The 15848-nt window shown below is 48.2% G+C and overlaps 1 pseudogene; it reads right to left on the bottom strand.

Moving 5' to 3' along the window:
• Nucleotides 1–15848, bottom strand: part of LOC141160822 (translation factor GUF1, mitochondrial-like) — a 48734-nt pseudogene that overhangs the window by 13000 nt on the left and 19886 nt on the right.

Below are 15848 nucleotides of genomic sequence, written 5' to 3'. Positions count from 1 at the left end.
ACCTCTCGATGACTCCTCTCATGCCTACCCAGTAGAACCGTTCACGCAACAAGAACTCCAGCTTCTTCCATCCGAAATGCCCTGCTCCGTTGTGGTATGCCTCCAGAACCATAGCCGCGTCTCGTCTTGGGACCACTACCTGCCAGGTCAACTCATGTGTTCGAGAGTTAACCATTCTCCGGCACAGCTTCTCCCTGTAGAGGAACAGCTTACTTTTCTCCTTCCACAGTTGCTTGGTCTCCTCCGGAGCATCTGGGTCAAGACGGGCATCGGCCTGGGTCAGCATTTCCTTCACCAAATGGACTGCGGGATCACTGTCTTGCGTCTCCGCCCAGTTGTAGTGGGGCAAGGGATTGAATGTCATGGAGCGCCTGTCCTTCACACGGTGGGAATACAGGGTAATCCCATGACGGTGGAACGCAGGGAGCTCAACTTCTTCCAGATCTTCTGGATCTTCCCCTACGTCCGGTAAGTTCGGCATTCTAGACAGGGCATCCGCGTTGGCATTTGAGCGTCCTGCCCGGTATCTGATGGTGAATTCAAAGTTGGACAGGCGGGCCATCCATCTCTGTTCCAGGGCACCGAGCCTTGCAGTGTCCAGGTGTGTCAACGGGTTGTTATCCGTGAACACGGTGAATTTGGAGGAGGCAAGGTAATGCTTGAAACGTTCGGTCACTGCCCACACTACTGCCAGGAACTCCAGCTTGAATGAGCTATAATTCTCAGGGTTCCTCTCCGTGGGCAGTAGCTTTCGGCTGGCGTAAGCGATTATCCGTTTTTTCCCTTGCTGGATCTGGGACAGTACGGCTCCTAGCCCGATGTTGCTTGCGTCCGTGTGGAGGATAAAGGGCTGGCTGTAGTCTGGATATGCCAGGATTTCATCCCCCGTGATGGCCATCTTCAGCTGGCAGAAGGACTCCTCTTCCAGCTTTTCCCACCTAAAGGGCGGCTTCTGGTTTTTGGCTTTCCGAGATTGACCTATCAGGAGGTCCTGCATAGGGGCTGCCATTTTGGTGAAACCGGGAATGAATCTTCGGTAGTAGCCTACCAACCCGAGGAACTGCCGCACTTCCTTTATGCTGGAGGGTCTTGGCCAGTCCTTAATCACGGTGATCTTATCAGGGTCAGGAGCCACTCCGTCAGCACTCACCACGTGTCCCAGGTATTGCACCTTTGGTTTCAGGAGGTGACACTTGGAGGGTTTCACCTTTAGGCCGTAGTTTGCCAGAGCTTCGAACACTTCTGCCAGGTGTTTCAGGTGGTCCTCGTAGGTCTTGGAATAGACGATGACATCGTCCAGGTATAACAGGACCGTCTCGAAGTTCCGGTGTCCCAAACAGCATTCCATCAACCGTTGGAAGGTTCCTGGTGCGTTGCAGAGCCCGAACGGCATACAGTTAAATTCGCTGAGACCCATCGGGGTGGTGAATGCGGTCTTCTCCCGGTCCGCCTCTGCTACAGGAACCTGCCAGTACCCGCTAGTGAGATCCAAAGTAGAGAAGAAGTTAGCAGATTTTAATGCAGCTAAGGACTCTTCTATCCTTGGTAACGGGTACGCATCTTTGTGTGTGATACGGTTGACCTTCCTGTAGTCTACACACATTCTCATGGTGTTGTCTTTCTTTTTCACTAAGACTAGTGGAGCTGCCCAGGGGCTACAGCTGTCCCTGATTACCCCAGCCTCCTTCATGTCTCTAAGCATCCCCTTGGCGTGTTGGTAGTGTGCCGGGGGTACGGGTCGGTATCTCTCCTTTATGGGAGGATGGTCTCCCGTGGGGATGTGATGTTCTACCCCTTTACTAGCCTGAAGTCTAGCGGGTGTTTACTAAACACTCTCTCGTACTCTCGAACCACCCGATAGACTCCCTGTTTCTGGTGTGAGGGAGTGGAGTCAGTACCCAAATGCAGTTGCTGACACCAGTCCTCCATTGGTTTCTTAGAGCCGTTACCTTCCTCTGGTTGAGATGGAGGCAAGGGTTCCACGGCCTGTACAGAGTTCTGGTTGATGGTGAACAATTTGGCTAGCGTGGCATACCGGGGCAGGTGTACTTCTCTCTCCCCGATATTTATGATGCGAACGGGCACCCTCCCATGGCGTACATCGACCACCCCCCGTGCTGTCAAAATGGTGGGCCTACTGTCTGAGTAGACGGGTTCTACCATTGCTTGGTAGTCTCTACCTCTTAGACCAATAGCTGCCCGGCACCAAATCATCATCTCACTTTTTGGGGGCATGGCAATAGGGAACTGGTCACACATTCTCACGCTACCTATCTCGCCACCAGATAGTTCCACCTGTTGCCGTTTCATCAGTGCCCGGATCTCTTTTTGGAGCACACGCTGCTGGCTGGAACTGGCGTTCTTGGCAACCTGTTGCAAAATAAGAATCACCTCTGCAAGACAATTTTCAATCACATTAGTTCCCAAGGTTATTCTAGGGTGACTCTCATGACGGTCTATGTCCACTATAATCAGTCCTTGTGCCGCCAGTTCGACTTTACCGATCTTAATGGTCACCTCTTTGAATCCCACCTGCGGCACGGGCTGACCATTGCTGGCGATGATACTCAGGTCGTCATCTGGGTAGCGGGTTATGTCCGAGTCATTCCAGTACTGTTTAAAGAGCACGTACGGGATGGTGGTCACCTGTGACCCAGTGTCTAGTAGGGCACTCATAGGAATGCCATCCAGTACCACAGGCAAGATTGGACGTCCCCCTACTATTTATCACGCCAGTTTGATGGGCCTGATGGTCTTATGCCTGGGGGTTGGCCCTCTACCCCAGGTTGTGCCCGTTTAAATGACAGTACCTTGCCACATGTCCGGGTTGATTGCAGCGGCGGCAGATGGGTCGTCCGTCCTCGTTGTATCTGTCGCTGGGTCTTCCTCTGGCCGGTGGGGTCCTCCTCAGTCGGCGCCACGGGACGTCCTCCGGTCCGGATGCCAGCTGGATCTTTCCTGGAGAAGAGACCTGTAAAGACTGCACAGTTCTGGTTAGCGCGGCAACGCTCTTAGTCAGCTCTTGGACCTGATGGTGCAGGTCTGTAGCCGGGTCACTGTTTAAAGCCTGCGCATCAGCTCCCACAGGCCCTGCAGACAAGGGCGCCGTCTCCTGGTGGTAAGTGATAGCAGGGGGCCTGTGGGTCACAGCGCCACCTGGTGCCGGTTCTCGGAGCACCTGGATGGCTCTGTCCTTGAACTGTGCAAAGTCCAGGTCAGGGTCCTGTAAGGCCATTGCCCGCAACTGGGTTCGGTGGGCATTGCACAATAGACCCTCAATAAATTGTTCAGTCAACAGCTTATCTTCATTTCCCACGCTGTCAGGGTCTGCCTGCTTAATGGCTCTCAGGGCCTCTTGTAGGTTTAGAGCATAGTCTCTTATACTCTCATGTGCCCGCTGATTACACCGGTAAAATCTGAGCTTTATTTCGCCTGAGGTGCGGGTATCAAATGTGTCTTTCAGCGGGCTAGTATTTCTCTGACAGTCCTCTTCCTCCTAGGTGGCCAGGACTTTACCTCCCTTTGGGCTGCCCCGATTAATTGGGCCACCAGGATGCTCACTTTTTGCTCTTCTGTGAGGGGGTACACCTGGAAGAGGCTATCCAGTCTTTCTCTAAAGTCATTTAGAGTATGTGACTCCCCTGAGTACTGGGGTAGCCAGGTTGCCCCCGGGATATAGGGCATGGTGAATGGCATGACTGCTGCAGCGGTTGCGCTGGCGGTGGCTGTGGCAGTGGAGCTCCCCTCGGTATCCGGCATCCTCCTCCCCCCTAGTGGACCGTGGCCTACCTTGCGATGCTCTTCTTCCGTAGGCCGCGGCTCCGCAGTCGATCGTCGGGGTTGAGGACCTGGCGTCGCGCTCCGATGACGTCAGCGTTGCTCTTCCTCCCTTCCAGGACCTTGCGCAGCGTCAGAGCGTGGGGCGGAGCGTGGGGCGGAGCTTCGGATCTCGTGCGCTTTTGGTGTCCACGCCCCTCTTCTTCCCGTGCGGCGTCCCGAAGATGGCATCCGAAGGCGGGAAGCAGCTGCGGATGGCGGGAAGAAGGCAGAAGACGGCGGGAAACGGTCCAAGATGGCGTCTGATGGCGGGAATCGGCTCCGGATGGCGGGAAACGACTCCGGACGGCGGGAAACTTCACCACAGGTAAGTATAAAAGTCTCTTTTTCAGGCACGCAGTACCCGGTGGTTGCGGGCACGAAATCCTGCCGACTACGCCAAAGTTGACGCGCCCCCTGGGCCTGTGTTGTGCAGGGGAACCCGGAACCGGGCCTGTTGTAGAATGCTGGGGGTTGTAGTCTCCGTGTGGCGGTGACCCGGTCCGTGCCCAGGGTGGTCAAACCAGTGGCAGTCTTAATGTATAGCAAATGTCCGACTACGCCACCCGTGGATTGCGGTCAGTGGGGACCGCCGCTGCGCTGCCGACCGCTGAGGCTGATGTTGATTGCGCAGCCGAGTATGGGATAACTCACCACGGGAGAAGTAATGCCTCAGGGCAGCTAATGCGAGAGATGATGGGAGTGATGGTGTGAGGGTCCCAGTGCTAATGGTGCTGGTGCGGCAAGGAATCACAGAGACGTGAGGTGCAGTTCAGGGTCTTTACTGATGGTACAAGGCAGACCCTCCCGGGAGTACTGGCTAGTATAAGGGGCCTGGTCAGTCTGCAAGCAAGCAGGAGTTCCCCTGGCCAGGTGGAGTTGTAGGCCTCCCCGTTTATCTGCACTCTTCCTGGCTACCTTGCTGTCAGTGGTTACAAGTAACCCACATCCCTGAGTATACCGTGTGGTGCTCACCCATATGGCTGGTGACTTGGGGCCTTCTGTTAGCCTCCGCTCCTGGATGGCGGCGCTGGTCCCTTCTTTGTGACTGAGCCTCCGGGCTTCTATGGCCAGAGGACCTGGAATCCCCTGCCGGTTGGTTTCTGCTGCTGGGTATATATCAGTCCCACAGCCTCGGACTCCTGTGTCCGGTTTTAGTAACTTCAGCCAGGTCGAGCTATATCTCTGCTCACAGCCCCTGGCCTTCAGCTGCTGCTCCTACAGAGCTCCTGTTCTCACTTTCCCTCTCCAGGCTCTGACTGCTCTGCTTGTTCTGCAGGCTCTGTCTCTGTCTAACCTAATCCCGCCCCAGACCCAGCTTATAAGGGCAGATTCCTCCCCTCCCAGGTCTGGGTGGGCAGTGTTGCATGCTTAGGGCTCCTGACCAGAGAAACCTCCCACTTGCTCTCAGACATAATATCTCTATTACTGTGGCAACCAGACCCCTGGGGTGTCACACATGCAACCGGCATGGATTTATATAGTGTGTGAATGTCAAAAAATAAAAAATAAATATATACTTTACCCTCTGATGGCCCCCGGTGTCCTGCTTCGCTCGGTCCCGGCTGCCGGCAGTGAAGACTTTAGAACCTTCCGACGTCAGCGTCACGTGACCGGTCACATGACTCTGACGTCAGCGTCACGTGACCGGTCACATGACTCTGACGTCAGCGAAGGTCCTTCTTCATTCAACCGCGAAGTGCGGGGAATCAAGCAGGAGGGCTGCACGGGCCGTCAGGAGGTGAGAATATATATATTTTTTATTTTATTCTTTTTTTTTTAATGGTACCTGGGTCTGGATGAGAGTCCTCTCATCCACACCCGGGTACCATCCGCACATTAGACCGCATGAAAAGCACATCAACATATACAGTGATGCGGATTCCATGCGGTCTAATGCAAGTCAATGGCGGCAAAAGAGCAGCGTTTCCGCAAAATTAATTGACATGCATGCGGATTTCAATTGGGGAACATTGCTGCCCTTCTACCATGCGTTTTTCATGCGCTTCCGCAGCGTTTACGCAACTGCAAAAACGCCGCGGAAACGCATGAAAAACGCATCGTGTGAACTCAGCCTTACAGTGTAACCCAATGAATTAGGTTATGACCTGGAAATATGGGCCCCAAGTTGCCGTCTGCTGTAAAGACTTAATATTCTATTCTGTATTGAATGATCTTAAGGGTAATAAGCACAAGAAGAACAGTTACTTGCTCCAACACCTTTTAATGCTCTCACTATTGTAAGACTACAATATGTTTACATGTGGTGTAATTATTGAGGATTCACCATCAATATCTGCAATAAAGTTCAGTACAGAATTTGTGTTTATAAAGGAAAAATATCTGTGCAGATTTGAGAATTTCTTTTAAGACATGGATGCTCTTAAAAAATATATATTTAAAAAAATAAATCCAACGCAGTTCGCTCTGAGGTCTGTGCTGCCTGCTCCGTTTGGAGGACCCAACTGCTCAAGCCTGTGATTGGCAGCAGCGCTCAGGTGACTAGAATCGGATGTTTCCTTATTGTTCCCATCACAGCCTCGGTGCAGGAAATTTTGGGAAGTGAGTGACGTCCTACACTAAAACTATGACAGGGACATTGATCTCTTCTTCAGTCACAAAGAGGGGGCATGATTATAGCACATGAGGCCGGACTAGTCCTGGCCAATAGATAAAGCCGCCCCCCTCCGAACTAGTCCCGGACAATAGATGCCCACCCCCCTCTGGACTAGTATTGGCGGCCAATACATTGCGCACCCCCACTTCCCCCTCTGGACTAGTCCCAGACAATAGATGCCGCAGCTCCCCCCTCCAGACTAGTCCCAGCCAATAGATCCCCCCCCTCTGGACTAGTCCCAGCCAATAGATCCCCCCCTCTGAACTAGTCCCAGCCAATAGACCCCCCCCGGACTAGTCCCAGCCAATTTGCCTATTGCTAGCAGCGATGTAAGAAATGTTTTTACTGCACATAGCAATCAACTTTTGATTCCTGCATCATAATGAAGGATAATAGCAGTTTGGGAGACTTGGAGGACATGACAGGTTTCCTTTAATAGGAATATCCCATAAAGTGTCATACATGACAAATCTATAGACTGCGTCTCTTGTTGGGATACCCTTTTCACTTTCCAGTAGCATAGGATTTTATAGCATAAATATAAAAAAACACTGAAAATTATAGTGTGAAAAACCACATGAGGGTAGTTTAACACGGATCGTTTTTTTTTTAAAGAATGCCATGCTTTTCTACTTTATTTTAATGGAAGGAGACGAACATCCAGGTTTCCTGGCCTAGATCCTCCTTTATTCACTACATTGGACACACCAGACAAAGGTAGTAATTAATACTTACGTTTCTCGAGCAATTATCCTGCTACCGATGGAACTGCTATCTCAAACAGCTCTCTTGGTATGGAGTCACGTAACCGTTCACACATTGCTTTACCCACTTCATACGCCTTTTCCCTAAGTTAAAGCGTGAGCTCATTAAAAATCACATGTAACTCAATTTCTTGTTAATTGGGGTTTATTCACCTTTGTAAAGCCCATCTCTAACGAAGAACATATCCTCTACAATAACGAGTATAAAGAAGCCCTTTAACGAGTCCTCATCTACCAAGTACCAATAATTTCTATATAGTGGCTTCCAGTCTATATAGGCACCCATCAACCTGCCATAGATGTTATTACCCAGTTTCCCTCAAACATGGGGAAGAAGCACATAAATAGGCAGATTTAACATTCAGGACAGGAGAAAGTGGCATGTCACCCAATAATAGACCAGCCCTCCGAATCAAAGGAGAACCTTTCTAGGGACCCCAACCAGTCACCCCTCCCTTAAATTCCAGCTCTAGGGGCTACATACAATTTACTATTACATATGTAATCTTCCATTTTCCCCTTAAAATAATTCATTAGGTTTCATGGCCACAACACTTACTTATGTGCAATAGTCACTAGTTCTTCCACCGGCCAACCATTCAATAAAATATTCATTTTCACCAGATCAGCAGGTTAGTATCCCGCGTCTTCATAGTCAAAGCTATATATCATAATAACATATGTATTCGTCCATTAGAAATGTTCTTACACTAATCAAAAATTGCAGATGTTCTAATACATCAAGTCCATGGAAAGTAGGTAGACCCAAACAGATATATTAACATATAAATCGGATGGTTCTGCCATTACATCCATGGTGTAGATCATGAAAATTAAGCAATATTTGACATTTACGTGAAAAAAAAAAAAAACAATCCAGGAAGGAGTTCTGACATTTACATAATATGGCGCCACCTGTTGTTTAATTTGTACAGCAACGTCAGGTCCGTCTACTGAGCTAAGTGCTAGAGGACACACATGCTCAGTCTCCGCACAGCCAGATCTCTGTGTCTGTGCACAGAAAGCTATTCCCATTGGTCCTTCACAGTGAACAGAGGATAACTGTGCAGAGGACAGGATGGGGGGACATAGGTCCATTAGCATTCAGCTTATTAGATGGACATGCAAATTGAAACACACTTTGAACACCAGGTGGTGCAATACTTAACTTCAATTTTTTTTTTTTTTGTAGTTGTACTTTCAAGTAACGTTTACGAATAACCAGTCTTGTGTTTGTGCGTAAGGTATAACACTTTCTGGCCATTATAGGACTTGTTTTTCTGGATAGTCACCAGTTTTCCCCTCTGCAGGCTTTATCTCTTAATTTTCAACAGATGCTGAGCTGGAGGGAGGAGACTCCTGGCAGCTACAGAGGGATTCTTGCTCTTTATTCCTTAGTTAGCACTAGAGATGAGCAGTGTTCGAATCGAACTGTTCGGCGAACACGAACGATTTGAAAAAAATTCGGCTGTTCGAGGCTATGTTCGATAACTGTTCGTGCACCAAAATCATAACTGGATTTTTTCTCAGTAATGCTGAAAATTAATGTTAATGCGCAGTTTGAGTGTACAGCGGGGCAGGGGATGGATCTCTGCAGAAATAATGAAGATCTCCATTTTTTTTCTCTTTCCCGCATTTACAGTGGGGAGGTGCAATCTGTCAGCCTATCAGCAGCGCACACACGGAGCGAAGTGCTTTTTTTCACACAAGCAATGGCATGTGCCATTGGCAGTGTATGTCACATGTCCAGCCATTTTCCCCGTCGCCACCATTTTCTCACTGCTGCAGCTGTGTGTTAGACGGCACCGCTGTTGCTGTGTGCGCTATACTTTGTTAATTTCAAGCCAATTTTCGCACAAATCTACAGATAGCTTGGGAGTAGGGAATAGTTGTGATTGCAGTCCTTTTAAGGACTAGGTTACATCATTTCCTATGACTTTTATCAGGCAGGTCTGTGCTCTTAAATAGATAGGTTGGGAGTAAAGACTAATTGTAATTGCAGTCCATTTCAGGTCTAAGTTACATCAGTTCCTATCAGTTTTTGCCAGGCAGGTCTGTGCCAGTGCTGTGCAAGCTTTTTTCACAGCATTTGGCTAAATCTACCAAAGCAAATCCTTTTTGGCCTCTTGCAGTGTGTGTTAGTCAGTGGAGTAGTCTATCTGTGTTGCAAGCTACACCACCTGTGTATAGAATACCAATTTTATTACTGCACCTAGTGAACTAAAACCTTTTGGGCATAGCATCATTCTATTAGTCCATCTATACTAACCTCCACCAGGTTGCAAATTCAATATAATTTTTATCTGCATCTAGCTCTGAAAAAATATTTCGGCTTGTAGCAGTGTGTGGGACTTGTTCTATTAGTCCATCTATACTATCCTCCATCAGGTTGCAAATTCAATATAATTTTTTTCTGCATCTAGCTCTGAAAAAATATTTCGGCTTGTAGCAGTGTGTGGGACTTGTTCTATTAGTCCATCTATACTAACCTCCACCAGGTTGCAAATTCAATATAATTTTTATCTGCATCTAGCTCTGAAAAAATATTTCGGCTTGTAGCAGTGTGTGGGACTTGTTCTATTAGTCCAGCTATACTGACCTCCACCAGGTTGCAAATTCAATATAATTTTTTTCTGCATCTAGCTCTGAAAAAATATTTCGGCTTGTAGCAGTGTGTGGGACTTGTTCTATTTGTCCATCTATACTAACTTCCACCAGGTTGCAAATTCAATATCATTTTTATCTGCATCTAGCTCTGAAAAAATATTTCGGCTTGTAGCAGTGTGTGGGACTTGTTCTATTAGTCCATCTATACTAACCTCCACCAGGTTGCAAATTCAATATAATTTTTTTCTGCATCTAGCTCTGAAAAAATATTTCGGCTTGTAGCAGTGTGTGGGACTTGTTCTATTAGTCCATCTATACTAACCTCCACCAGGTTGCAAATTCAATATAATTTTTGTCTGCATCTAGCTCTGAAAAAATATTTCGGCTTGTAGCAGTGTGTGGGACTTGTTCTATTAGTCCATCTATACTAACCTCCACCAGGTTGCAAATTCAATATAATTTTTTTCTGCATCTAGCTCTGAAAAAATAGTTCGACTTGTAGCAGTGTGTGGGACTTGTTCTATTAGTCCATCTATACTAACCGCCACCAGGTTGCAAATTCAATATAATTTTTGTCTGCATCTAGCTCTGAAAAAATATTTCGGCTTGTAGCAGTGTGTGGGACTTGTTCTATTAGTCCATCTATACTAACCTCCACCAGGTTGCAAATTCAAAATAATTTTTATCTACATCTAACCCAGTCAATACTTTTGGGCTAATATCTCAGTTTGGCCACTCAGCTCTGCTCGGTTCCCATCCATTGTTTTTTGTGCTAACAACTCCAGAGTTGTGAATTAGTTAACCACCAAAATGAGTGGAAAAAGGCCTGCTGCTGGTGGAAAGGGGAATAGGCATGTTGGGAAGGGAAAAAAGGTTGTGTCCGTGGGGTAGGTGTTAAAGCAACAGTAACATCTGCAGAAGAAAGACCATGTTCCAGCCAAACTAAGATGTCTACTTCTTTTAGCGGACAATGTGATAAGATCCCTTTCTTACGGCCACGCCAATCGCTACAAATTCCAGATGAGGCACAAAAACAGCAGGTGCTTCAACGGATATCAAGTGCTCCTTTAAGTGGGCTCTCCTCCACCTCAACTTCAACATCACAAATACTCCAGTCCTCAGAGGTGTCACCCCAATCGCACTTGCTTCCTCACAGCTCCCAAGTCTCCAGCTGCCCATCTGAGTATGGGGTAGAACAGATGGTTGAGTCTGCAGAGCTGTTTACTCATACTATAGCCTGGGAATCAGAGGTTGGCTCCAGAGCTTCTGTGAATCCAGACGAGGAAATGATCTGCACTGATGCCCAGAATCTTTATGAGTCGGATCCAGGACCAGATGCAGAAGGTTCTGACCATAATGTCGACCCAAGTTCCCAAACTGTAACTCCTGTTGGTGGAGACAATGAGGAAGACGATGATGAGACTCAAATACCTGATTGTAGCGACAACTTTAGTTTTTTGTCAGGGCAGGAAGAGGTTGGCTCTGAGGACGACGGGTGTGATAACACACAGGGTGATGATGACGAGGTTGGAGATCCCACTTACTGTCAACCCACAGTCAGCCAGTCGATGAGGTCAGCAGAGGAGGTGGAGGAGGATGCTAGTGACGACAAGGTCAGGTTGCGCCTTCCTGGACAGAGATGTAGTACTGGAAGCACGTCAACAACTGCATCCTCAAACAAAACTCTGCCTCTGACCACAAGTCGGGGTGGCTCTTCAGGTCGCATGGGTGCTAAGCCTTACATAGCCTGGGCATTTTTTCAGATCGATAAAGATGACCCAACTCGTGTTATCTGTAACATTTGTCAGCAAAAGCTAAGTAGAGGCCAAAAAATACATAGTTTGAGTACTTCATGCATGAAACGGCACATGGATATGAAGCATAAGTTGCAGTGGGAAGCTCACTGTGCTAAAATGCGGCCTAGCCGGCCGGGCCAACCACCGTCTGCCACATCTTGTGCATCCGCGGCCTCTTCATCCTCTGTGACTGGGGGGACAGCAGTCACACCTGTTTTGGGACGCAGACCTGCCAGACTTAATAGCTGTCTACAAATATGTCAAGGGCTGTCACATTGTAGAAGGATCATCTTTATTCTCATTTGCACAAGGAAAGACTAGAAGCAATGGGATGAAACTAAATGGGAGGAGACACAGATTAGATATTAGAAAAAACTTTTTGACAGTTAGGGTGATTAATGAGTGGAACAGGCTGCCACGAGAGGTGGTGAGTTCCCCTTCAATGGACGCCTTCAAACAGAGGCTGGACAGACATCTGTCTGAGATGATTTAGTGAATCCTGCTTTGAGCAGGGGGTTGGACCAGATGACCCAGGAGGTCCCTTCCAACTCTACCATTCTATGATTCTATGATTCTATGATTCTACCTCTTTACCCGCAACAGCCAGCGTGATTGGCAGGTCATCATTTTCTATGGAGGTGGAAACACCAGCTGGTGTTCAGCGCCGTCCGACATCGATAGCACCACCTTTGGATCAAGGCAACCTAATATGTCCGCCTGCATCTTCCTCACAGACCGGTAGTTTGCTGGGGACACCCTTTTCAACCCCGTCTAAGCACAACAGCCAGCCCTCGGTCCCTCAGATGTGGACAAGTAAAAGACCATTTCCTCCTAGCCATGAGAAAGCTAAGAGGTTGAATTTCACCATCTGCAAGCTCTTGGCTACAGAAATGCTGCCTTTCTGCCTTGTGGACACAGAGGATTTTCGAGACCTTATGTCCGTCGCAGTGCCCCAGTACCAGATGCCCAGTCGGCACTACTTCTCAAAGAAAGGTGTTCCTGAGCTCCACCAGCATGTCGCACACAACATCACCGCTTCTTTGAGAAACTCTGTGTGTGACAGGGTGCATTTCACCACAGACACTAGGACGAGTAGGCATGGACAGGGGCGTTACATGTTGCTGACTGGGCACTGGGTAACTATAGTGACAGCAGGACAAGGGGCTGCTGTCCAAGTCTTGCCGTCCCCACGAGTTGTGCGTCAATCCTCTTTATCTCAAAGTTCCTCCACTGCTTCTGCCTCCTCAACCTCCTCTCGGTCCTCCACCTGCAACCAAAGCCTGTCTGGTCATGTCACAAGCTTTCTAACTGCGCAGAAGTGATACTGCACACCTCCTTACTATGCTGGCAGCAGGGCTCAACGTCATCAGGTGGTTTTTACTTTGAAATGTCTGGGAAATGTGAGTCACACAGCTGAGGAGTTGTGGTCAGCTCTGGAGAACCAGTTTCATAAATGGTTGTCTCCACTGGACCTGAAACCAGGGAAGGCCGTGTGCGACAATGCTGCAACCTGGGTGCGGCCCTTCACCGGGGCAATGTCACACACGTGCCTTGTATGGCTCACGTGTTGAACCTGGTTGTCCAGCAATTTTTAGGCCACTATCCCGGACTAGATGGCCTTCTGCAGAGGGCACGGTCGCTGTGTGCTCACTTCCGCCGTTCGCATCCCGCAGCTCAGCGACTTACATCTCTACAGAAGTCGTTGGGCCTGCCACTTCAACGGCTAAAATGCGATGTGCCTACCTGGTGAAATTCAACTCTGCACATGTTGCAGCGACTGTGACAGCATCGACAAGCCCTGGTGCAATACGTTCTGACGTATAGCCTGGGACAACGAGATCCAGAAGTGGGGCAAATCACGCTGGAGGAGTGGTCTCAGATCAGGGACCTATGCACCCTTCTGCACAGTTTTGAAATGGCGACGAAGATGTTTAGTGCTGACGATGCCATTATCAGCATGACTATTCCGGTGATTTACATGCTGGAGCACATGTTAAACAGAATTCAGAGTCAGGTGGTGGCACAAGAAGAGGTGGAGGAAGTAGAGGAGGAGGAGTTGTATGTGGAAGGGCTAACATCTGCAAGGTCCAGACGATCGGCAGCACCAAGGCGGCAGGCATGTGAGGGTGGGGGAGAAGGTTTTACCAGGGCGCATGGTAGCAGCCAAACTAGTGAGGAAGGTGCAGGAGCCCAGGAAGAAGTGGAGGATGAACTGATGGAAGACTCATCAGATGAGGGAGACCTTGATCACATTTCTGTTGTGCGAGGTTGGGGGGAGAGGACAGAGGAAGGAAGCATGATTGTTACCTCGCCACCAACACAACAGGGACTTGGTGCTCCTGGATGCGCAAGACACATGAGTGCCTTCTTGCTGCACTACCTGCAACATGACCCTCGAATTGTGAGAATTAGAAATAATCCTGACTACTGGGTTGCCACACTGTTAGATCCCCGGTACAAAAGTAAATTTGCAGAAATTATTCCTGCCATAGAAAGGGATGCACGCATGCAGGAGTATCAGCAGAGACTGTTGCAGAATCTTACATGTGCTTTTCCACAAAACACCAGTGGTGCACGTAGTGAATCTCACAGTTCCAACTTGCCAACCATGAGACCGTCGAGTGTTCAGCACTCAAACCGTAACAGAAACACAGTATCTGCTGGTAACATCAATTTTGCGGAATCAATTCACCACTTTTTTAGCCCATCCTTTGCAAGGCCACAGGAGACAAGAAGTCTGACACATAGTCAACGCCTAGAGACGATGGTACAGGAGTATCTCCAAGTAAACATTGAAGCCATGACTGTGTCACTGGACCCTTGCTCTTTTTGGGCTTTCAATCTGGATAAATGGCCGGAGCTCGCCACTTACGCCTTGGAGATCTTGTCATGCCCCGCAGCCAGAGTTCTGTCTGAACGTATGTTCAGCGCTGCTGGTGGTGTGCTGACAGATAAGCGCACGCGGCTCTCCACTGATAATGTAGACAGACTCACGTTCATAAAGATGAACAAATCATGGATCCAAAACGACTTTTCTACCACTGTGTCATCCTGGGGAGAGTAAAAGCTTGATGATTTGTTAAAATCACCTCACCAACCGTTTTAAGCTTTCAAATTACTAATCATGTTTATCTGTATCTTGGCTGGAGTATAATTTGGGCCTTGTAGCAGTGTGCAGTACTGATTCTATTAGGCAATCTATACTAAACTCCACCAGATTTAAAATTACTAACCATGTTTATCTGTATCTTGGCTGGAAAATAATTTGGGCCTTGTAGCAGTTTGCAGTACTGATTCTATTAGGCCATCTATACTAAGCTCCACCAGCTTTCAAATTAATAATAATTTTTAGCTGCATCTAGCCTGGAAAATAATTTTGGGGCTCCTAGATGTGCAAGACACATGAGTGCCTTCTTGCTGCACTACCTGCAACATGACCCTCAGATTGTCAAAATTCGAAATAATCCTGACTACTGGGTTGCCACACTCTTAGATCCCCCACACTCTTCGATCAACCTTTTCATTTTAATAAAGAACAAAAAAATGGTCATTTTTGAAATTATAAGCATTAGCAGGTTATTAGAAACTGAAATCAAACAGTTTTCAACTCAAAACTTTATTCTAGGTGATGTTACATTTGCACATAGGACCCCTTGTTCGAAAGGAGCTTCTGAACTCTCTCTTCCATTGAATTTGTCAGGTTTTGGATGGTTTCGGCTTCAATTGTTTTGCATGAGGACAGAATACCCTCCCAGAGCTGTTGCTTAGATGTGAACTGCCTCCTGCCATCATAGACACTCCTTTTCACGATGCTCCAAAGGTTCTCAATGGGGTTGAGGTCAGGGGAGCATTGGGGTCACACCATAAGTTTGTCCCCTTTTATGCCCATATCAGTCAGAGATGCAGATGTGTTATGAGCAGCATGAGACGGTGCATTATCATGCATGAAAATGATCTTGCTGCGGAACACACGGTTCTTCTTCTTGAACCTTGGCAGGAAGTGCTGTTTGAGAAACTCCACATACATTATGGAGTTCATCTTTACCCCTTCAGGGATCCTTAAGGGGCCGACAATCTCTCTCCCCATGATTCCAGCCCAAAAGATTACTCCACCTCCTCCTTGTTGGCACCGTAGCCGTGTTTGCATGGGGTGTCCATCAATCAGCCATCCTCCACTCCATCCATCTGGACCATCGAGCGTTGCACGGCACTCATCGGTGAACAAAACAGTTTTGAAGTCAGTCTTCA

This window comes from Phyllobates terribilis, unplaced genomic scaffold, assembly GCF_046119375.1.
Source record: "Phyllobates terribilis strain yellow unplaced genomic scaffold, ASM4611937v1 Scaffold_9__5_contigs__length_417890890, whole genome shotgun sequence".
Classification (NCBI taxonomy): Eukaryota; Metazoa; Chordata; class Amphibia; order Anura; family Dendrobatidae; genus Phyllobates; species Phyllobates terribilis.
The sequence above is the reverse complement of the archived record's forward strand: the minus strand, read 5'-3'. Positions and strand labels throughout refer to the sequence as shown.